This window comes from Typopeltis vanoorti, chromosome 6, assembly GCF_054136105.1.
Source record: "Typopeltis vanoorti isolate ZY-2024b chromosome 6, IOZ_Tvanoo_1.0, whole genome shotgun sequence".
Classification (NCBI taxonomy): domain Eukaryota; kingdom Metazoa; phylum Arthropoda; class Arachnida; order Uropygi; family Thelyphonidae; genus Typopeltis; species Typopeltis vanoorti.
In genome coordinates this window covers 8854767-8879444 of record NC_143554.1, presented here as the reverse complement: position 1 = coordinate 8879444, position 24678 = coordinate 8854767, and the positions used below count along the sequence as shown (strand labels likewise).

Genomic DNA, 24678 nt, shown 5'->3' with positions numbered 1-24678 from the left:
AAATTTTCTAATCCGAATAATTATGCATTTTAAAAGTTAAATCATGGATGTTTTATTTCGAGTTCTAATCGATAAGCATAGCCTACCCTGTACAAGTTTAATTACAGGACGGAACAATATAGTATTTAAAGCAAGAATCAACAATAACATATTTGGCCTTTATAAAATAGCCCATATACAAATAATGAACGGAGTGTCGTTTGTGCTGAATTGTAACTATGTGCTCTCCATCGCTAAATCAAAGAAAGGGAAAGTGTGTATAACAAAGGATCTCTTCATTAAACAGACGCAGACTACCAACGACAACATTAAGTTATCTAAAAACAACAATGTACACAGAAATCCTGCCAAGACTTGAGTGGAAAAGGGTCAACGAAAGATAAGAAAATTTTGTGACTCAACAAAACACACGCGCGTGCAAGAACAAAACAAAAGAAAAAAAAAAATGGAAGGAACACATTCCATGATAATGCAAAGCGGAGAAGAGCTTAAGATATTTAACCACTTCAATATTTGTGAGCGGAGAGTGCCCATAAAATATAGCGTAAGATATCAAGCTATTTTTGTGTCACTAAGCAGGCGAAATATAGCTATCCCCCACCCAAACCCCTGTGAAAAAGCTTACGCCTTAGGTTGAAGCGATGAACTTGAATAAAAATGTTGTTCCCCAACATTTCGCTTTTCACTAAGCCAAAATAAGAAACACAAGTTGTTCGAAGTAATGGAAGCGATCCATCCAACACGCACACAAGGAGATTGGGAAATTCATTTAATCGCTCCGATTAATGAATTATCTTTCAGTAATTATTGAGTATAATGGATATTTAATGCTTATATTTTCAAAAATTGATAAACTTTTGTATTACTGATAAAGCTTCTGTAACTCAGCCATTAGTAGCGACGTCCTTTAGTTGGAAAGGCAGATTCAATTATGTCTAAAACATGAGGAATCTTTCTAAGAGCTTGCATTTGAAAACAGATTTTGGAGATTGTCTTATACACCCATTCGCCCTATACGCCTGCATATACTGTACTGTATACGGTAAATTTATCCAGTGTTTCTGTAAGAAAAGGCTTTTCATCCTCCTAATTCAATTAGCTGGTCTCACACGGAGAATGAGCAATCATCTCAGGTGATTTCTTTACTGCAAATTATGAACAATGTAGATCTTTATATACAAAATATTTAGATTAGCATCTAATAAATACAAAATAAAAATATATACAAACGCTTATTAGAATAGAGTACGGGTCTAACAACGCTACACAGTAGTACATCACTGCATGATTTAGATCAGAGATTCATCAAAGTGTAGATCGCGAGCAGATTTTATGTGGGTCGCGTTAAATATTAAAACATGAGAGTATTTTATACGTTCATTAGGAGAGTTTAGGAATTAAAAACAAATTTCGAAATAAACTTCAATAATTAAACACCTTGCTTATGAAAATAGCACATGCCAATGTGGACGTCATCAGCAAAAATAGAAAACAAGCCCATTCTTCAGATACACCTCATTAATTGAAAAGTAGTGAAGCGATATTTTTTATTCAGCCCCCCCCCCGTCCTTTTAAAATAAGCATTACAAGCGAGTGGGTCGTGAAAAATTACCGTTTCGAAAGTGGGTCTCGATCTATAAAAGTTTTGGGAAACTAATCTAGACGATCGCTTGACGAAGTTTTTCATCGCTGAATTCAAAGATTTAGATTTTATACCAGGAGTCTAAGATAACCTCAGGTTTCAGTAGTTCTTTTTTCTCTCTCCTCTTCTCTTTAATTTCAAATGTCGTCTTATAGGCCGTCATATACGGTATTCATCCTACAAAACAGATACGCAGTTAACAGGACAAGTAATTTTAATAGGGTGTTAGATAGGATTAACCACTCTCTCAAAACGATGGCGTCACAGGCCATTGATTCTAGCAGTGAAAAAGAGCAGATGACGCATTAATATTTTCGTTTTGCATTCAAACGCTTCTGGTTGCACCTGAAAGTAATAGACAGCAACAGGGGCTATTAACAATACTCTTAAACTACATAACGAAACTGTAGCTCTACAACTATCGTATTCACCAGAAGAGTTTTCCCGTTTGTATTTTTCTCATTTTTGTTTGCAAGAAGACAATTAAGAAAATTCTTCTGCCGAATATGTTCTTGGAATCACCTTCGCAGAAATTCATTTATGAAGTGGCACTAATCATACACTCATGAATCGTGTACTATTTCTCCTAACTTTATTAAAGAAATAAACGAATTTTCCCGTTCTGCAATGAAGTTAACTTGTCTTTCCACAACTGAATATGGAGTACATCGACGTTCAAAACTAGTACGATACCTTTTAAAAAATAAATGTACTGTTATGATCATTATTGTAAATAACCTATTATGAACAAACTATGGATGGCATTTTCATGTAGTGAAACGAAGCAAACAGAAAATTTCTTAGTTATTAGAACATTAGGAAAAACATTTTCATATAATAAAGTGCAGAGAATTACCAAAGATGAAACTATTGTCTAATTACAAAATGTAGAAGATTGCATGAAATGCTTGCTTGAAGCGACATCCTTCCCCCTTCAACGGATAGCTAATGTCCCGAATGAGTTTCTCTGATCTCCTTCATAATAAGTGGAGTAAGCTGATGGTGAAATAAGAATAAACAAACCGTCAGGCAGACCACATAAACTGAATAAAAGGGGTGGGAAGGATTATATTCTTCACACTGTGCAAACAATGAACAAAAATTGCTATAGCAGTGTATCACAAGATAACTTCTCGCATGGATCTTTGTGATTTCGAAGCCCGTGATAGCCTTTGCCTAAATCGGTCAAAATAGAAAAAATAAAATAAAAAGCCTTCAGCCGTATAAAATATATCTCCCAGACAGACAACGTTTGTATATTTATCTTGCGTGCAACGTAAGAGTTAGTTTTCTGTGTTCGTTCAGAATTTTTTAATATTTTATATTAAATTAATATTTTAATAATTTTTTTGTTTTTAGTTATTTTTAATAAATCCTTTTAATTGTCACTGTCACTTTTTTTTTCTCTTTACTATGGATGGGCAAGTAGCAAACTCACAATAAGGAAAATAGAAGAATAATAATAAAAAAAAAAAAAAATATATATATATATATATATATATATATATAATATATTACTACTTCTACTACCACTAATAATAATACAAGTAGATAACTTATGTGTTAATGGTTAAATAAGTATGTTTTGCTACTAAACTTCATAAATTCAGTTTTACTTATACTCGACAGGAAGTGAAATCGTTGTGGCCTTCTTAACGACCCGTTAGTAGAATGAAATTCGAGATCAAACTCAGGTAGAAATTCTCGATGTTACTCGTTTTGTAATTTTTCTTGAACAATAATCCTGATGCTGAAAGCATTGTCGATTTATTGAAAATGACTGATCATGTCATTAGAGGACAGAAAAAAAAAAAAAACGCTTATGACAGATTACATGAAACGTGAAGTTAAAAAGGAACAGACTCACCGAGCCTATTGTGCCCGAAAATTTCCCCTCTCGACATCACGCGAACATGCATGTTAAAAAGGTAGAGTGCGGGATCGTAAATTATGATTCATACGCCCAATATAACAGAATAACGTCAGATTATGCTTTCAATGTCGCCTTTTGAGATGGCACTTGTCAGTGAAAAGAAAAAATAATAATAATATGGACTTACTGTTGCTTTCGAGTTGTCCACCCCTCCTGAAAAATAAAAAAACAAAGAAAAAGAAAGAAAAGAAAACAAATACTTTCTCCGTCATTGATTACCTGCCAAATGATGGGTTATAAATGGCTATGACGTCATTCAGGAGTGATGCACCAATGTGGGCGAAATTAAAATCACCTCTTTGCTCAAAGAGTAATAGCATCTTATTTATTCTTAGCCTTTTTTTTAATAAAAAAAAAAGAAAAAAGAGTTGCCTTTTTGTTGGTATAATACAGAGGGAAAGTCAATATATATACATATATATATATATACGTAGAAAGTATTTTTACCTTGGGTATAAATATGTTAAAGATACCAAGCAATTTTAAACCTGGTTTTACTCCATTTCCCAAGTAAGCAAACAGACTAAAAGTCAAGTTTGCGCCTGCAATTGATGCAAGTCTAACTGATCCCACAGATAGTGCAGGACCAGGGCAACTCGTGGCAAAGGTGGAACAAGCTCCGATCACTAATCTTAATATTTACCCTTAATGCCAAAACACATCTCCAAGAAGGGGATGTATGATGTTTGGTATTAAAGGCAAGGGGCCACTACCCACTCCCCTTGCCTTTAATACCAAACATCATACATCCCCTTCTTGGAGATGTGTTTTGGCATTAAGGGTAAATATTAAGATTAGTGATCGGAGCTTGTTCCACCTTTGCCACAAGTTGCCCTGGTCCTGCACTATCTGTGGGATCAGTTAGACTTGCATCAATTGCAGGCGCAAACTTGACTTTTAGTCTGTTTGCTTACTTGGGAAATGGAGTAAAACCAGGTTTAAAATTGCTTGGTATCTTTAACATATATATATACATATATATATATATATATAAAGACTTGTAGGAGACAATGTACAGTTCTTGAAAAAATAATCGTAAACAAAAGTCTGATGTATGTTGAAAAAGTTTAGAGAATGGCGTATTGAAAAATGCATTGCAAGCAGGCAAGAAAATTATGGTAAAGAAAGAAAGAAAAATCGGATTATGGCAGAATATTAAATGGTCAGCTTAAGGAAATCCTAGATATCTTTCATTAAGTTGCAAGTAAAAGCAAAAAGTATTTACCTTATATATATATATATAATCATATCAGCTGATATAGGGAAAGAAAAGATTAGAAAATGTCGATGAGCTGAAGTCTTAACTTATTGCAAAATCCCGATGTAAATACAAAAAGGATTGACTGGGACATCATTCAATGGTAACTACGTCATTCAAGAGTGATGAAATGTGTGAAGTAAGTAGTAGTAATAATGTTGATGTTGTTTACTTTGTCTTAATTCTGTACCAAAGGAGTGGCAAGCAGATAAGTAAGTTCAACTGCACGAAGTGGTGCCAGAACGGAAGTTATAAATTACAGTTTGGTTGGTAATTTTGGAATGGTTATCAAAGATATGGAAAATGTTTAATTCAGTGTTACGAGGAGAAAGGACGTTTATTTATTGTTCGAAGTTGATAAGAAAGCGAGTTATCAAGGAAGTAAAAAGGAGATTTTTCTTATGGTGGAATGGCAAGTACACTAACGGTGCATGACTGGTATTGTATGGGACGGAGCATCTGACCGCAATGAGTCCTAGGAGTCCATAGAGGTGGTAGCCGATTAATTATAATAATATGGACGAGAGGATATTTTTTACTCTAGGAGCATCACTATGATAACTCTGTCATAGTGAATGATCACTATAATTACGTTTAGTGAAGTTTAAATTAGCATCACTGTGCGCGTTGCCATTTTGTTATCTTTTCATCTATTATCAAATGATTTCAAAATCCAATATTATTTTATTTTATTTATTTATTTTTGAGGCGCAAATGCACAATACAAAAAAAGTGTTTTCTTACGCATCATATGACGGCTTCTCATACTATGATTTGACAACTTAATTTATATGCAATCACTATGATGCAGAGTTATCATAGTGATGCTCCTAGAGTAAAAATATCCTCTCGTCCATATTATTATAATTAATCGGCTACCACCTCTATGGACTCCTAGGACTCATTGCGGTCAGATGCTCCGCCCATACAATACCAGTCATGTAGTTCGAAAGAATAGTGTTTGCTACTGATTGAAAACTGAAAAAATTACAAGGAATGGTACTATTGTATCCATGGTGTCAAATACAATAGTCCTTCAGAAGGACAGAAGAAAATTAATACTTGTTCAATGTTGGCAATTGAAAAACTTTTAATAATAATAATAATATCTACGTATTATGTGTACGTAGATATTATTATTATTATTAAAATCATGTATCTGACCCATATGTGTACACATATTTTCAGATACATGATATATTGTAATAAACAACGTATTGTTTAATCTACATATTGCATATATTATTATTATTATTATTATTATTATTATTATTATTATTATTATTATTATTATTATTATTATTATTATTATTATTCACTGACTCCTGTCTAGACCATATAAACGTCCGAGCATCACCAAATAGTTACACTGCATCAGTCATAAAGTGCAAAGTAGCAGACCATTACTTCACCGCACTAAACCTGCACACCAAGACAATACCCATGCAATGTCCCACAGAAGAAAAACGACAGAAAACAATAATAGACGAAGAAATAGTCAACCACGAAATAAGAAAAACAGACTGGGAACACCTGGCATCAGATTCAGCAGATATCTTATACAACAACATTAAACTCACACAGGAGGAAATATATAAGAAAGCTACAAAGAAAGTCCGAATTCGATCAAAAACAACACAAAATCCTTGGATAACACAAAACTTAATCCTAGAAATACACAGAAAGGACGCTTTATGGAAAGAATTAAAGCGATATCCAAATAACACAAATTTAAAAACTGAATATAAGATAACAAGGAATCGCCTTACACACAAATCAGAAATGCAAAAAGAAGCTACTGCAGAGACAAACTAACCCCCGCACAAAACAACATGAAACAAACCTGGCATCTGATTAATGAGATGCTAGATTTTGTTCCCAATACCACCGCCTCCGAAACCATAAAACACAGCTTCATAAAGACGCAAAACCTATCCAACAACTAGCAAATTACTTTAACTAATACTTTGCAGACTCCATTCCAAGAACTTCACAGAAATATTCCCCCAATCACAAAACGAGACCCTCCACTTGGACCGCGATCAAAACAGACATTATGGTTCCCAACCATAAAAGAAGCAGAACTTCTCTCAGCAATACATCAAATCAAACCAAACAATGGCCCAGGAATAGATGGTATCAGACCCAAAAATATAAAGCAACATGCAACTAGTTTAAGTCCAATCCTACTAAAACTAATAAATAAAATATTTAAAACAGGACAGATACCAAGTATGTTAAAGACCGCCATAATTATACCCATATACAAACAAGGAAAAAGAAATTTAATCAGCAATTACAGACCCATAGCAACATTACCAATTATCAATCAAATTATGGAGCGGATCATACTGAAGAAACTCACAGCATACACTGAGATCTTTAATATTATCCCCAAAACACAATATGGTTTTCAAAAAAATAAGGGAACAACGTCTCTCTTGGAAGACTTTACAGACGTAATTAATACCGCCTTAGACAAAAACAAAATTGCCATGGTAGTCTTTATAGATCTAACCAAAGCATTCGATACACTTACACATCAAACCTTGTTAGAAAAGCTGAGGCATGTTGGAATAGACAGGCCTCTTCACAGGTGGTTTACAAACTACCTCCAAAATAGAAAGCATATCACATGTATCGGATCAAACCGAAGCAGAGAGCTACCAGTAACCTGTGGAGTGCCACAGGGAGCTGTACTCTCCCCAACTCTATTCAACATTTACACGCACGATATTAATCAGTTACCACTCAAAGGTAAGATATTCCAGTACGCAGACGATACAGCAATAATATCCATCCAAAATAACGCAAGCATAGCCCATACAAATATGCAACATGATATAAATCTGATCATAGACTGGCTCACGAAAAACTCTATACACCTAAACTCAGAAAAGACAAAATTAATGATATTCAGAAATCCACTGACTCGACCAGTTGATAACAAATATATAACTATCCAACATCCACTTTCCAACACAAAAAACACACAGAACATCAAAACCACCACAATCACTCAGGTTGAAACAATACGATACCTTGGAATTTACCTCGATGCAGATATGAACTGGAATAGCCATATAAAACATCTACACAACAAACTCCGAACAATAAGTGGCAAACTCTACAGATTAAAAGACATAGTTCCCATACGCCTAAAAACACTAATATACAAAGCACTATGCCAAAATATACTAAGATACGCTATAACAACGTATGCTTTCTGTGCACCCTACAAATTAAATAGATTAATGTCGCTACAGTACAAAATGACAAAACTGATCTTTTGGGAACAAAGAGAAAATCACGACCTTATAAACATTGCAATGGCAGAACACAAAATACTGACAGCAACACATTTATGTCACTATGCAGCCTTGCTAAAATATTATTTCGATGCCAACCACAGGACAATTAGAAATACATACCCTATAACAAGACCTCAGACTACTAATTATATCACATATAAATACAATAATCACTACGGAAAGGCCACGCGAAACTTCTACATCCCAGCCATGATAAACAAATTACCTTTTGAATACAGAAACCTTACAAACTACAATAGCCTGAAAAGAGCTCTAAGCACATACTACGAACAAGAAACACGTACCCAAAATACCATACAAACTTAATGAAACACAATATATTCGCTCAGGCTTCCAGTTCAGCGACGAATTAGTACATTCCAATTTATTGTGTGTGGGGGGGTGCGCGCGTGTGTGTGTGCGTGCGTGCGTGTGCGTGTGAGTACGCGTGAGCGAATTTCTCAATCATAGATTCCGTAGCATCCTAACACAGCAAAAAAAAAAACATAATAACCAACTGGTGTTATCCTCAGATAAGCTTACATTTAAGCTTCGAGGATGAAAGGAAAAAAAAATTAGCTCTCATCCAAGATGTATCATATGTAACCAAATGCATGTAATGTACGTATCACAAGAAAACCAATGTATGTATTATATGTAAACCAATGTACGTAATGTAAATATCACATGTAAACAAAAGTAATGTATCATATGTAAACAAATGTACGTAATGTAAATATCACATGTAAACAAAAGTAATGTATCATATGTAAACAAATGTAAGTAATGTAATGTATATAATAATTGTAACAAATGTATGTAATGTATATAATAACTGTAACAAATGTATGCAATGTAAAAAAAAAAAAAATTATTTTAAAAGTAAATCATGAGTTTACACCGTATGTTTGTGAAAATAAGGACACATAATATTCAGATTGCATATGTGTAAATACTGTTGTATAATCACATCTTTTCAAACTTGAAAAAAAAAAAATAGTAAACCACAACATGTAATATTATACAACTTATGTAACTCTGAACAATATAATTGTAAATTATTATTATGATTGTTATATAAAAAAAAAAACTGTTATCATCATTACTATTTAAATCTCATTATATGTAGCACAAAGTGCTGAACCTTGTAAAATAATATACTGAATAGATGATCATTGTACATATGTAAATATTTGAAAGAACAATAAAAAAATTATTATTATTATTATTATTATTATTATTATTATTATTATTATTATTATTATCTGAGACATAAAAAAAAAATTCTGTATAATCCTTAATGCAAATACTGTAAATATTATTATTGTATGTAACTTATACTGAGACATAATAATAAAAAAAAAAAAAAAAAAAATTATATACAGTAGACTACAAAATTACTTGCAAAAATACAATATAATTTCACAAAAGCAATACGGATTCCAAAAAACAGAAAGCACTACTACATTACGAGAAGATATTACAGACGACCTCTGGATAAAAGCAAATTCGCCATACTTATACCGTTAGATCTAAAAAAAAGCATTCTACACTCTCTTCCACAATATTACTGGACAAATTACACTCCAATGGAGTCCACGGAAAGCTACACGCCTGATTCAGGAATTACCTGTCAAACAGAATATTCTCTCGCTCACCCTTTTTAATAAATACATTCACAACCTCCACATATCCGGTACCAAACACAGTCACGCATATCATTCTATCATCAGTTTTAACAATTGCATTTGTCCCGAACTGCATCTGTTACACGTGTTGAGTCTTTATATCGACTGTCACTTTAAATGGACCAAACACATCGAATACCTTCAACAAAAACTCTGCACTCTGCATTATTGCAGCTAAATTGTTCCAAGGAAAGGACATGACACCAATCAACACTAAGAAAATTATCGACCATAGCATATGTGAAGCAATGCTAAGATACGGCATAACACTCTTCGCGAACATGCAAACAGTCATCTGTCCAAATTAGAATCGTTGCACAAAAAGAATCATTTACAGGTGCTTTTGGAAAGCAATCCACATCTATAAGTACTCTTTAGAACTAAACTTATCTTTAATATTTTATTAACACATCATTTCTACACCAACATACGTGGATACACTAACCAACTATTTAATGGCCTCGCATAAAATGTTAAGCATTTCAAATTTGAGACATTAACTAAAAAAAAAAAAAAATTTAATATGACATTAACTAATCATATTAAAAAACTACTTTAACAACGATTACCATAAACAGAAACACATACCAAATAACCAAGCCTACCATTACTCTCTACACTACCAGGAGCTTCAACGATAGATACAGAGAAACTATGAGAGAGCATCTGTTACCTACTCTGATCAACAATCTTCCACACAACATAAAACACCTAATCAATTATCGAACACTCGAACAAGAACTGTGCAATTGGTGGTCTTTCGGTTGCATGGGCGTGTCATGCTAATTATATTGGTATCTAGGAGACTAAAGGAAAATCATATGGACATAATACACCAAAATACATACAGTAATTAAACAATAATCCCTCTGTCTTCGAAAAAGTTTCATCTAGCTTTGAAGACGGTAGGATTATAACGTCACATTATAACCCTATAACCACAATTAATATTCATATCACATAATCTTAACTGATATCACCTATAGAGCATCATCCCTTTTAATGATATTATTTATTCTTATGAAAATGAGTCTCATCCTTATTAAATATACTTCACTCTCTTTGCACATATGATAACAGAGTTTTTCTCTTAATCCACATCTATAAGTACTCTTTAGAACTAAACTTATCTTTAATATTTTATTAACACATCATTTTATCACTATGCATCAATTTATTTATTATTTTTTTTAAATAACAAATGACGCTTTATTATCAGTCAAATAAATTACATATATTATACAATTTAGGAAATAATATTACAATTTTTCATATGTGGATCAGTTCAGACTTCAATACATAATATATATATATATATATGTAATTAATTTTTTAACTTGGGGATACTGTATATTAGGGTTACCAAGTAATTTTATAAGCTTGGTTATTTAACTCCTAATCTCAAGTAAGCAAACAGTTAAGTTTGCGCCTGAAACATAGTTCAAGTCTAAAGACGGTACAACACCAGGGCAACTCATTGTAAAGGTGGGTAAAGCTCTGATCACTATTCTTAGTATTTCCAATAATGTAAAGCACATCTTACTAAAAGATGTATAATGCAATACATTATGGGTGGGGTCACTACCCAGAATGGTAGTGACTATGGAATTACCGGTCACTACCCAAACCGGTCTGGATATATATATATATATATGTAGAAAGTATTTTACCTTGGGTATAATAAATGTTAAAGATACCAAGCTATTTTTAACCTGGTTTTACTCCATTTCCCAAGTAAGCAAACACACAAGTAAGTCAAGTTTGCGCCTGCAAGCATTGCAAGTTCAGGTGATCCCACACGTAGTGGAAGACCAAGGCAACTCATGGAGTGTGTGTGTGTGTGTCAAAAAATCAGCTAATGCCTTTCGGTGACGAGATATTTGAAGTCTCCCTTCATGCGGTGCAAACGCCACATCCACTGAGCTACACAGGCCTTTATTTTATTTTTATTTATTTTTATTTTTTATTATTATTGTTCTTTCAAATATTTACATATGGACAATGATCAACTATTCAGTATATTATTTTACAAGGTTCAGCACTTTGTGCTACATATAATGAGATTTAAATAGTAATGATGATAACAGTTTTTTTTATATATAACAATCATAATAATAATTTACAATTATATTGTTTAGAGTTACATAAGTCGTATAATATTACATGTTGTGGTTTACTATTTTTTTTTCAAGTTTGAAAAGGTGTGATTATAAAACAGTATTTACACATATACAATCTAAATATTATGTTTCCTTATTCTCACAAACATACGGTGTAAACTCATGATTTACTTTTAAAAGAATTTTTTTTTTTTACATTGCATACATTTGTTACAGTTATTATATTCATTATATACATTTGTTACAATTATTATATACATTACATACATTTGTTTACATATGATACATTACTTACATTTGTTTACATGTGATATTTACATTACGTACATTGGTTTACATATAATACATACATTACATACATTGGTTTTCATGTGATACATACATTACACGCATTTGGTTACATATGATACATCACGGATGAGAACTAATTTTTTTGCTTTCATCCTCGAAGCTTATATGTAAGCTTATCTGAGGATGACACCAGTTCGTTATTATGTATTGGTTTTTTTTTTTTTTTTTGCTGTGTTGGGAAGCTACGAAATCTGTGATTGAGAGATTCGCTCGTGCGCACTCGCACGCACGCACAAACACACACACACGCACGCACGCACGCGCACTCACACACGCACACGCACACGCACACGCACACACACACACACACACACACACACACACACACACACACACACACACACACACACACACACACACACACACACACACACACACACACACACACACACACACACACACACACACACACACACACACACACACACACACACACACACAATAACTTGGAATGTATTGATGCGTCACTGAACTGGAAGCCTGAGCGAATATATTGTGTTTCTTATGGTATTTTGGGTGCGTGTTTCTTGTTCATAGTACAGTATGTCCTTAGAGCTCTTTTCAGGCTATTGTAGTTTGTAAGGTTTCTGTATTCAAAAGGTAATTTGTTTATCATGTCTGGGATGTAGCAGTTTCGCGTGGCCTTTCGGTAGTGATTATTGTATTTATATGTGATATAATTAGTAGTCTCAGGTCTTTTATACGGTATGTATTTCTAACTGTCCTGTAGTTGGCATCGAAATAATGTTTTAGCAAGGTTGAATAGTGACATAAATGTTTTGCTGTCAGTATTTTGTGTTCTGACATTGCAATGTTTATAAGGTCGTGATTTTCTCTTTGTTCCCAAAAAGATCAGTTTTGTCATTTTGTACTGTAGCGACATTAATCTATTTAATTTGTAGGGTGCACAGAAAGCATACGTTGTTATAGCGTATCTTAGTATATTTTGGCATAGTGCTTTGTATATTAGTGTTTTTAGGCGTATGGGAACTATGTCTTTTAACCTGTAGAGTTTGCCACTTATTGTTCGGAGTTTGTTGTGTAGATGGTTTATGTGGCTATTCCAGTTCATATCTGCATCGAAGTAAATTCCAAGGTATTGTATTGTTTCAACCTGAGTGATTGTAGTGGTTTTGCTGTTCTGTGTGTTTTTTGTGTTGGAAAGTGGATGTTGGATGGTATACATTTGTTATCAACTGGTCGAGTCAGTAGATTTCTGAATATCATTAATTTTGTCTTTTCTGAGTTTAGGTGTATGGAGTTTTTCGTGAGCCGGTCTATGATCAGATTTATATCATGTTGCATATTTGTTTGGGCTATGCTAGCGTTATTATGGATGGATATTATTGCTGTATCGTCTTCGTATTGGAATATCTTCCCTTTGAGTGGTAACTGATTAATATCGTGCGTGTAAATGTTGAATAGAGTTGGGGAGAGTACAGCTTGAAAGGTGTTAAATACTCAGATAGAAAGATTGGCGTATTGTCTTGCGATGCATTTAAATCCTTGACTACTGTTTTTTTCAGTCTGCTGGCTTTTATGAGATTGTCTCTTGTAGCCTTGCTTGTCAGACGAACTATGACTGGTGCGGGTCGTGGCGAGCCTTGTTTTCTGTTCTTCCTGGGAAACCGATTTATGGTCTGAGTATCATTATGCTGTAGGGGAATGCCAATTGCATCGCCTAACTTTAAAACTACGTCGCTGAGATTTACTGTGGATTCGGTTTCTGGAAGACCATTTATGACAAGGTCTTCTTTATGTTGTTGTTGGTTTAAAACTTCGTATTGTTGTTTCAGGGAATTAAATTCTTGACGGAGTTCCGATGTGTCTTTTATCAATTTGTGCTGCCTCTCAGTTAATGCGTTAATGCTGGTTTTAATGTCTTTTACCGTTTGTAAGACTTCTTCGACTTTTAAATTATTAAATTGAACAAACTCTTCAGATTCGCTAATTTTTTTTGTTATTTCTTTATTCTGTTTATCAAATAGTTCTTAGACAAGATCTACCAAGCTAGCTTTTATATTTTCTAAACCTTTTTCTAGTAATAAATTAACGGAACTCAAATTATAAGACTCACCGGTGTGTTGTTGTCTGTTCAGTTCATCGTCTGTTTCTGCCTCCATCATAATCAGTTGCGTCGTGGGTGGTGGCGTTTCTTTGTTCTCTCTACAGTTTAGGCACTTCCATTCTTCTCGTTTGGCATTGGATTTGCGTTGCCAGGTTGTTTCAGAAAGTCCAGAACATGTAAAGTGAAGATTCCTGTGGCATTTCCTGCAGGTTATGTAACATCCGTCGGACGGCAATTCCTTCTGATACTTGTTGCACTTCTTGACTCACCTTTCTTCCTTTGGACAGCTGCAAAGATGGTGACGTCCTTTGTTCTGTACTCGTTAGCAACCGCGGTGTACACTTCAATTTTTAGCACGTTCAGATTTTGGATTTCACTTGGCCGATTTCAGAATTTAATGAATTATATGTCAATGAATTATATGTCACTGTCTTCAGCGTGACAAGTAGAGTTACTTTATGACACTTTTAAATTAAAAAGAATTAAATTAAATTATAATAATAATAATAATAATAATAATAATAATATATATATATATATATATATATAATAATTATATATATAAAATAATATATATATAGCGGGTTTTTTCCTCCAGGAAACTCGGGTTTTTCGTCCCGTAAACTCAAGAAATCGACCGTAGAACCCACATTATTTCAGATATTAAATACGAGTGTTAAGATTAGAGACCATGAGATGGCGGCACTTATTGAGCCATCTCTCTTCACCGCATGTTGCTTAATTAGTGGTAGCCTTGGGCCAGCTATCTCTGATTGGCTGCCAGTGGTGATTGAACTGCCCACTCAGTCTCCTGAAAGTTAGATAAGGCTAAACGGATTCGCCTGCTCCCTATACGGGAATAAAAAGGCGTTAGCTGATTTTTTTTTTATATATTGACAGTTCAGTCTTCACTGATAACAAATCAAAGATATAGCTAGCCAACAACTAATTATAAGCAGCATCCGATGAAGAGATGACTGATAAGTATCACCATCTCTTGGTCCCTAACAATAACATAATATGTTATTGTCTAAAACAGTGTAGGTTCTACGATCGACTTTCTTATGTTTATGACTTGAAACACTTCCCAGTGCCAGAGATCGACTAACTTGGGAAGGTCGAAGAAAGAATTAGATAAAGTTCCTCTAGTCAGCAACTAGAATCGAACCAAAGTCATTCTTCTGGAGACCTAGTGCAGAGGATTTTTAGAAAATTTCTTGCAGCTTGCTAACATTTGGAAATGTTCTATGTAGCTCTTTGTGAACACACCATGGCTGTGCCTCTGGAAGTGGTAATAAGAATAATGAAAGATTTGTTACCACATAGACTATTTACATACATAAAGAATACAGTACTAATAACATTTTGTGGTAAATTAATTTACTTAATTTGAATTTGAAGGTTTGGTTTAAATTTTAATTAGTTATTTAGGTGACAGCAAAAACATGGAAATGATTTGCTTTTATAGCGCTAGTGCAAAAGAAAGATTGTACAGATTCGACTCCAGTCACCAGATAGAGGAACCTTTCCTATATCTGGCGATTTCAGGAGTTAGTTTAGTTGATCTTTGGCAATTGGCAAGTAGGTTTTCTCCTCAGAAAAACGAGTTTTTAACATTGCATCTCAAAAATATCGACCGCAGAACTCACGCTGTTACAGACAAAAATACGAGTGCTAATGTTTAGGGCTACGAGATGGCAACACTTGTGTGTCATTCTCTCTCTCTCTCTCTCTCTCCCTCTCTCTTGAAAACCATGGTTCATCTAGAGCTTGAAAGTTACTATCAGTGAATGCTTGAAGGAAGGACTAACTTTTATACACAAAAGGCTTCCTCTTTTGTGTATAAAAGTTAGTTAAGGCAAAAAGTGTTCATTGCTAAGTACTGCTTCTATTTTGTTACAATGAGTAGAATTAATATGTATAAATTAATAATAATGATAATTTAAATTATGGTTATATTATATATATAGATAAACATATATTAGTTATATCCACTTCTTTTTACAAATTTTGCATTCAAGTTTTTATTTTAATGCATTTACGAAGTGTAGTTGCAATAAGAGGATTTTTTCTTTATGATGATCCTGTTAAAGTGTAATCTACAACTTCATCCTTGAGGCATACATTAAGCTTATCTGAGGGCGATACTTACTGATTAGTTGTTTATTCGTTTGATCCAATGCTACATACAGGTTGATATGTAATATTGCAATCAGTGGACCCAAATCTTTGAGTATTATTATTACTACACTCTGGATTGCAGGACAGCTGTAATTTCGTGTTTCAAGCATTAGGGGAAATGATATTGCTCTGGTAAGTGTGAGAACTGTAGTTGCTGTGGGATTTCTAAAAATGATGAAATGATATTAAACACTAATAAATTTTTAAAGTCTTTAGGCCTTTAAGGATATAGCCTTAGTGTTGCATACAGAAAAACGATGGGACATTGCACCTTTCAACTGAATAAAAAACGAGTTCAATTCTCGTCACGTCATTAATTGAGATCTCTATATGAGATCTCAGTAGGAATTTTTTCTTCCCGGAAGCTCTTATTGGGAAGAAATATGGAGTCAGAAGATTCATCACTGGAGACTCGTTATTCACACACCAGCCATTATTCATACAATATCTACGAAACCTCAACCTCAGAAAGATATTGGATGATCCTCTTGAAAAATCCTCTCTCTCTCTCTCTCTCACGTGTGTGTGTGTGTGTGTGTGTGTGTGTGTGTGTGTGTGTGTGTGTGTGTGTGTGTGTGTGTGTGTGTGTGTGTGTGTGTGTGTGTGTGTGTGTGTGTGTGTGTGTGTGTGTGTGTGTGTGTGTGTGTGTGTGTGTGTGTGTGTGTGTGTGTGTGTGTGTGTGTGTGTGTGTGTGTGTGTGAATTATACCTGGTACATGCAAAGGGACAGTATGAATGGTGTAATCAGTAAAAATGCTTAGGATTCGCTACAACAGATGTAAAAACCTTTTGTTACAGCTGGATGAAATTTTTTGGAGGAGAAAATCTAGTAAAACAACTGCAGTAATGAATAATCGAGTGAAAAGCAAATAACATTTAAGAAAAACTTCGTTGTTGAAATCTAAAGAGATAATACTATGCAGAAATCTTAGACTACACATTTGCACGTCGTTGTCATATGTTTTCTAAATATAATTGACACAATTAATTAAAATCCTTCAACTAATAAAATAATTAATAATGCTGAAAAGCAGTTGATATATTGCATAGCTAAGAGAAGAATTAATTATGATGCAAAGATCAAGAGTGCTAAGGTTATAATCAGCTTACAGTGCAATTAATTATAATAAAGACGAATCCTTTAACTGTGTTGGACTATCATAGCTTCAACAGTAGCTGAGAAGACACCAAAAAAAAAATAATAATAAATAATAATAATAATAACAGCTTGCTAATGCTAACGGGTCATTAAAAAGAAACTAGCTACCTAATTTCATGATCATAATAAAGTACATGATGATGGGATGAGAGTTAACCATCTCATTTCCAAAAATTGAAGATCATCTTAAAATTATCATTCTTGCATTTGCGCCTCCGTAACGCAATTCGAAGAAAGACAGTACGTTGCGCTTCCGTTGGAAAAGGCATAAGTTCGATTCTCTGTAATATGGGTTTTTTTATGAGTTTTTTTTTTTCAATTGAAGGTGAGTTAGCATATCTCATACGGGGGTAGCAGGGTTTTTTCCCGGAAAATCGGGTTTTTCATCCCGCATACAAGCAAATCGGCCTTCAAGATACACGCAATTTACAGACAAAAAATACTAGTTGTGGTGGTGGGCAGCAGATGGCGTTGGTGTAGATGATGATGATGATGATGATGATGAGATGCAGACGGAGTTGTAGAGTAGGTGCTCTCCGTAGATGAGTCTTTGGACTCAGTGGACGTGTCACGAAATAATAATAATAAAATAATAATAATAATTGCAAGAAATGAACATAAACTGGGTTGTATATTGGCCAAAGAATTTTTAATAATAAAAATAAAGTAAAAACACTGACAAGTTTCGCCAACTTGGCTGTTTGGCTTCGTCCGGGCGTATAAAAGTGATACAAAACAACTTAAACAGTTTATGAAGGAATAAACCGAATACAAATGCATTTTCATATTATTATTTCATTATTCTTTTGTCTCTCTCTACTACTCTTGGCTCGCAAAAAAGTTAAGCAAGTTTGAGCGCGGTTAGTAGTTGGAAGGGATAAATAATTCGATGCTGTTGGCACACTCTCCCTCGATGATTCTTTGGACTCCCTAGAGGTGTCACATAATAATAATAATAACAACTGTATTTTTTTTTTTTTTTTTTTACAAATTCAGAAGAAGGCGTACATCAAACGCATGGCGCGTGTATGATATCGATTATTGTGATGCAAGTACGTTCTGTAATATTAGCAGCGAAATTGATCTCTGGCGTACTTAATAATTGACATCATACACGCTCTGTGCGTTTGATGTACGCCTTCTTCTGAATTTGTAACAAAATACAATTGTATTCGGTTTATTCCTTCATAAACTGTTTAAGTTGTTTTGTATCACTTTTATACGCCCTGACGAAGCCAAACAGCCAAGTTGGCGAAACTTGTCGGTGTGTTTACTTTATTTTTATTATTAAAAATTCTTCGGCCAATATACAACCCAGTTTAAGTTCATTTCTTGCATTCAGTTGATGGTCGAAATTAATATAGAATCACAATAATAATAATAATAATTATCATCATTATTATGAACGGAAATTTTATTTAAATTAGTAGTGTCTATACTTTACTGTAGAGCCTCCGTAGCTTGTTAGTATAGACGAAACTCTTTGGGCGGAAAGATTTGGGTTCGATTCCCGTCAGTGATTATCAGGTCTCTTTAGACGAAAGGTGAGTTAGGGGGTCTTATATGGAGATAGAGTTTTTTTTCACCCGGAAACTCGTGTTTTTCGTCTTCCAAACAGACGATCCTACGGAATCCAACCTATTCCGTAGAATTTCGGTTCCGAATGCTTACGTGGTGAGCGTAAATTAGGATAGGATACTTTACTATAATTCCTTTTCCTCCCCCATTAAAACTTTCAAACTCTTTGATTTTGCATCTGTTTTTTTTTTTTAGTTTTTAAATTTTCGATGTAAACCTGCTTTCCATACTGCAATTGTTTATTTTTATTATTACACGTTATTATGCTATTATTTTAATCAATTAATTTATTATTATTATTATTTTACCACGGTAACTGAGCACTTTGGCGGGTGGATAAATAAAATAAATCCATTGACGCAAAGTTCTGATTTTATTTTTTTTAAGTCGAAAAGCGGAAACATATAGCACCTTTAATACCGTGGAAGATGGAGGGGTAAATGATCCGACAATCTTACTCTAGCGGCTGAACTCTGGAGATTTTACAAGTCAATACAAACCTCAAGTAAGCAAGATGAAACCATCTATAGAAATTCACAAATGCTTGTCTCACAGTGGAATTTGAATCCGCTGTCTCTCACCTTCGTAGCACAGTAACGAAGATGACTGCAACATTTACCTTTCAGTTAGTTTTCCTGGATTCGAATCCTGTTTGAAACAAGAATCTTTATAAAGGACTTTTCATCAGAAGGTGAATTATCTAGTTTCATGGATGCGGATGTGGCACAGTTTTCTAGCGGGTAACTCACGTGTTTGATTTTGCAAAATCAAACACACCGGTCAGAGAATACAGACATTTCTCAAACTTAATACGCTGAATGCCTTAATGCTTTAGCAGCACCTTTGGCTACAATACAAACGAAACCCTCACGGTCTTTCTGCAAGTTCTGCACTGTAGAAACTGTCTACTCAAGACAACCAAGTCAACAAAATACAAGGTCTTTTTGAGACAGCACTGAGGGCTATTCGTTTTTTCGTTAGTTACTAAACGTTTGAATACAGTCTATTATAATGGGGCTACTAGAAAATTCGATATACCAAGAAAGGAGGAGGGAAAAAAAAGAAAATGTAAAAAAAATAAAAAAAAAAATCAGCTAACGCCTTCAACAATTTTATTTTGATGATAAAGTATTTCCATTTCTATAATAAGTTGTATCTCAGAATTTAGTTGGCTATTTTGAGAGACATTAACATAACATACTTTGCATAAATTTTTCTTTGGTAATATTTATTTCAAAAATAGTTGTATTTGTATTAATGCAAATACAAATAATGAAAAAAAAATAAAATACAATCGCGATTGGTCTCTTTTGACATGACTACATTATAAGAAATAACTGCTAAATTATATCATTATATATATATATATATATATATATATATATATATATATATATATATATATATATATATATATATATATATATATATATATATATATATATATATATATACAGGGTGTTCGGGATAAATTTGACAGTTTCGTAAGGAAAAAGAAAATCTTCTTTGTATCTATTAAATTTAATGAATTGACAAAAAAACATTACAGGCAGAGTTAATTACAATACTATCAACAAGATTTACTCAAAATAACCACCATTAGCATCGATCACAGCTTCAATTCTGCTTCGGAACCTCGAACAAGCTGATGCTACAGTCTCCCTAGGAAGGGCCGCAAAAACTGTTTTAATTTTATCCATTAACTGGGCTTTTGTATTACTGGAAGTGCGATTGGTGTCTTTTTCAACTGCGCCCCATACAAAATAATCCATGGGGTTAAGGTCTGGGGAGTTTGGAGGCCAAACATTTGGACTGGTGAAGTCGTAGAAATTTTCAGACAACCATTTTTGACTTTTCCCAGAGGTGTGGCAAGGGGCCGAATCCTGCTGCCATACATACGGCCTACCATTGGCTACCCTTTTATCCAGGGCTTGACTACAGTTAGCAACTCCACGAACAAAGCCCGAATTCCAATGCCAGGGTTCTTCAACACCTGTTCCTGCAGATTTGCGAGGAATTCTGCTGTACGAACGCAATCAGATCGTCTGCTAGGGATCTTTCTTCTTGCTACATCCTCGTAGTCACCATTGCAAGTCTCTAGTTCATGCCTGATTGTTTTTACTGTATTCAGGGAGCATTGGGCAGCAGTCGTAATATCCTTATTTTGATGGCGGGCACAAATCATCATGATACAAGTTATTCTCTTCCATGATTCAGGTGGGTTCCAGCTATCCATCCTTTCTGACATCTTGTATATGAATGAAGAAGGGTCCAAACTTTTAAATGAAGAGAAGTGTGTGTTAATACATGTAACTTACGGAAAAATATAATTAATTATAAATATGTCAAATTTATCCCGAACACCCTGTATATACATACACACACACACACATATATATACACACACACACACACACATATATATATATACACACACACACACACACACATATACACACACACACACACACACACACATACATATATATATATATATATATAAGAGAGAGAGAGAGTTTCTTTTTTATTATTTAACTGACAGAATTAGATATTTATTATTATTTTTAAATTGTGGAATGGGGAAGTGATTGTCCTCCCCAGTGGAACTTACGTTTGCCCTAGAGCTGTTATGTAGATCTCAAACGCCTTTCGATATTACTTTTAGAAAAAAAGGGCTTTGCAGAAATATTGATATACATTCAAAGATATAGTTCGCGTTCAATTAAAATTTTACATTAGTCTTTCATATTCATTATCTAAGTATATAAGTAATGAAATACTTATGTTTTGCAGTAAAAAGAGAAACAAAACGTTCTATACCTATTTCAGTTCTGACATCGCGATTGGTCTCTTTTGACATGACTACATTATAAGAAATAACTGCTAAATCATACCATTAGTGATATGATTTCATACCAGAGTTTTAATTTTATTTATCGTTGATTTTCATAAATTTGTGAAAATAAGGTAAGGTTGACCGTATAGTTATTCTTTTTTTTTTTTTTTTTTTACAACAATGAATATTAACTTTTACATGGTAACAACGGATACTAAATACGGATAAGTGCATGCCCCGTTCTGCATTCCAAATCGATAGTTTTAAGTGTACAGAAAGAGTACTTCCATTAATAAAGCTGTGCAAGCTCATAGAGAACCAGATTCGTTGTGCTAATTTAGTAATCCAATAAAATAATCCCCCCCCCCCAAAAAAAAAAAATTGCTGTTGTTAGAAAATAAAGGTCGAAATGACTTTAATGCTTTGAAGTATGCACTTCTGCCGTTTGCAGGTTCATTGAACCTCATGCATGAATCATCATTTTATTGCGAATTTTAGTGATTATTTTGAACATTATGGCCGCTCATGTTTACAAAAAAAATACGTTTTTTCTGGAGCTCTTGTTTGTTTTCAAGAGGCCTCTTACAGTCTAGAATTGCATAGCGGTTATTTTTTGAAAGTGCATTACTGTATATTCCTTACGATGGTGAAATAATTACATGGCGATTTATATTAAGATATTTTTGCAGAGGTTTTCTGGGACATTTGAAGTAACTAGGACGTCGCGTTATCTCATCATGTTGATAAACGACAGGAGTTAGATGGAGTTGGAAGGTTATCAGCATTTTTGTTTTTTTTTAATTGGGGGAGAACCAGTACAACACATTTATCAGCTAAATTCTATATAGAACGGGTAAAATTCAGATTTTCAAAATTTCAGTGTGTAACTACTTCACAAAAAATCTAAGAGTAGGACTTAATATGTTACCAGTTGTTAAATGTTGTGTAATAGCATGCTTTTTTCCCTTCCCCCTTTTGTTTAAAGTAAAGACAGCAAATTCACCATTACAGTTATTCATGAAAAATATTATCTATTTTGTTAGTGTTTTTCAGTAAAAGAAAACTTTCAAATTTTACCCTTCTTGATTTCTTTTGTACTTTATTTTCCATTTTTAGAAGCAACTGGTAGAAATTTATTTGAAATTCAGAGGTTTCGAATGTTATTACCTCACTTATATATATATATCCACCAATTCATCATATAGCACAAGTTATGTAATAATACTTTTTGCACTTGGCACAGTAACTGATGATCATCCAGAAGCCATCTGTGTGCTTACATTGAAATACTGCTGAAGCAGTAGTCAATGATCACATTATGATTATTGATTTTTACTGAAAGAAGTCAGTGCAATATAGTGGCAAGATGTATTTTTACAGTTAGTTTTATTATCTATATTGTCACATTAAAGCTTGACAGTAGTGAGAAAGTGGAACATTTTGCGTACTGTAGAGACAGCAAGATGAATTATCAAAAATTGCAATTCTGCTGAAAGTGGATACTGGCTATCCTAGTTAGAAAGGACATTAACAGAATAAAATCATTCATATAATCATAATGATTATTCAGATCTTAACAAAAAACCCTATTTGTTACATACAATTTCGGGAAGATCTACAAAATAATTACTTCAGTCTCATGGCGAGTAGTATGTAGCCATATTAAAAATATAGCAGTGTTATTTTCATAATCTGAAGAAACATGCATATAAAACGCAATACAAATTAGGTAGTGAAAGACTAAAGATCGATGTTGGAGGCTATGTGTAGCAGAAAAGGTGTGAGGGAGATGCCAATGAGTGTATTGCTTTGATATGATTTTGCAGAGAAGAGCAGTGATAATGAGAAGAATGTTTAACAACAGAAGTTGGAATACTGTTATTATTATTATTATATGAAACCTCCAAGGACTCATTATTTAGGACCTATCATAGCCTTTATCATTTGAGTACTACAAAGTTCACTGAATGATGAAGTGGAATGAAGAGTGCTATTATTGGTGAAATTGTAAGTAGGATTTGAAATCAGAGAGCGAGAGAGAGAGAGAGAAGGTCATTAATGCAAAGAAGGAAGAGCTTGGGAGAGTACTGAACCCTACTGTACTCTAGCATTCATGGAGAAATCAAGTGAGAAAGGGCAATCCAATTAAGTGCAGGAGGGAGGCTGTAAGATGGTAGCTTGGTCAGGAGACTTTGATGCCAGACACAATCAAATGCTTTTGAAATGTTGAGAGTGACAACATGGCTTTTCTCCAAATCTTTCCATTATCTGTGTCTGAAAATTTGCAAGGAGATCAACTCTGGAACAAAAATGGTAGAATCGATATTGGTAGTTACTAATTAACTGATAAGTATCCAGGTAGTGAAGGGAATGTAGTGGGCAGTTTGTGGTAGTGTGGGCACTGATTTGTTTGGTCATCCAAGCAAGAGTTGGAGGTTAAAACTGATACGAAGAGGTCCTTGGGGGAAAGGTCACCATGGTACTATCAAGATACAAGAGAGGTAGAAGAGGGACATATAGAAATTATGGCCAACAGCCTTAGTGAGGGACCAGA

The 24678-nt window shown here is 33.9% G+C and overlaps 1 protein-coding gene across 5 annotated transcripts in view; it reads left to right on the top strand.

The window, feature by feature from the left end:
* The window catches only part of LOC150105270 (inositol hexakisphosphate kinase 3-like), a 250209-nt gene that overhangs the window by 138850 nt on the left and 86681 nt on the right, over nucleotides 1-24678 (top strand). The window contains exon 1 of one of the 5 annotated variants that reach the window (XM_090394045.1): nucleotides 22164-22255. The exons of the other annotated variants lie outside the window; for them this stretch is intronic. The gene's annotated coding sequence lies outside the window, so the exon portion shown is untranslated. Of the gene's footprint in view, nucleotides 1-22163; nucleotides 22256-24678 lie in introns of those variants that run through there. 5 annotated transcript variants of the gene reach the window in all.